At 38.1% G+C, this 1,223-nt stretch overlaps 1 pseudogene; it reads left to right on the top strand.

The window, feature by feature from the left end:
- Positions 1-612: 612 nt before the first annotated feature.
- LOC144498966 (cytochrome c pseudogene) lies at positions 613-939 on the top strand (annotated as a pseudogene).
- Positions 940-1,223: the final 284 nt, after the last annotated feature.

Raw genomic sequence — 1,223 nt, forward strand, 5'->3', positions numbered from 1 at the left:
AGTTGCTAGGATGCATTTATGTCAATGCACAAAGTGTGGTGAATAATGTTAGTGAGTTACAAGCACAAAGAATCAGATGGGAATATGATACAGCAACAATAACAAAAAACATGGCTTAAAAATTATGCTTCACGTTCACGGGTACAAAGTATTCAGAAAAGAGAGGGAAAGGTAAAAGGGGGGTGGGTGGCATTACTGATGAGGGAAGACATTGTAGTTTTGGAAAGAGAAGATGCCCTTGAGGGGGTGAGGATAGAATCTAATTATTTGGAGTTGAAAAGCACACAGTTGGCGATATTCCGAATAGTGAGAAAGAGAAAGAGATCAAAATACGCAAAATACCTGTTTATCTCCTCTGCCATTTCCTTGTTTCCCATAACAATCTCCCCAGATTTATTTTCACTTGTATCTCTTCCTTCCTTTATACGTATTTAAAGAAGCACTTAATGGAAGTTGTCAACATGAATTTTCAGAAGGATTTGACAAAGTCCCAAGTGGAAGGATGATTATCAAAATTGAGATTCATGGAACAAGACGGTCAGTGTCCATTTGGAGAAAACATTGACCTTGCACTGTAAGTTTGACAGTCAATTTGCCGAAAGGAAGCAATTGCAGAACAAAATGGAGGATATAATGAAAGGAAAGGACATCTTTGTACAGAAGTGTATGCAACGTAACACTATTGAAAGTGGAGTCACACACCAGAATGGGCCACATCTGCCTGGTTTATTTGAATTCATGACCGGCCGGACTGAAAGATTTCCTTACACTGAAACTAGTTAAAGCAAATGTTTCACTTGGGACGAGGACTCACTCAATGTTTATGCGGAGAATCCAAAGAAATAAATCCCAGGAACAAAAATGATTGTTGTAGTTCTCAAGAAGAAGAATGAGCCTGGACATTTGTTCGCTTACCTGAAAATTGCCTCACCTAAGTAACTTAAGGACAGGAAACAGAATAGTAAATATGTGTTTTTCAGACTTGAGAATGGTATCGTGTTCCCCAAGGGACAGTGGTAGGACCATTGATTTTTTTAAATTGATATCTAAAAAATGGCTTGGATATTGGAGTACTGAGTAAAATTTCAAAATTTGCTGAAGATACCAAAATTGGAAAAGTGGAAAACAGTGAGAATGTTACCAATCAACTGTAACAGGACATAGGTAGGTTAGAAGATGGTAGACAAGTGGCAGGTGGTATTTTATACTGAGATGGGTGAGGT

Source organism: Mustelus asterias, chromosome 1, assembly GCF_964213995.1.
Source record: "Mustelus asterias chromosome 1, sMusAst1.hap1.1, whole genome shotgun sequence".
Lineage (NCBI taxonomy): Eukaryota > Metazoa > Chordata > Chondrichthyes > Carcharhiniformes > Triakidae > Mustelus > Mustelus asterias.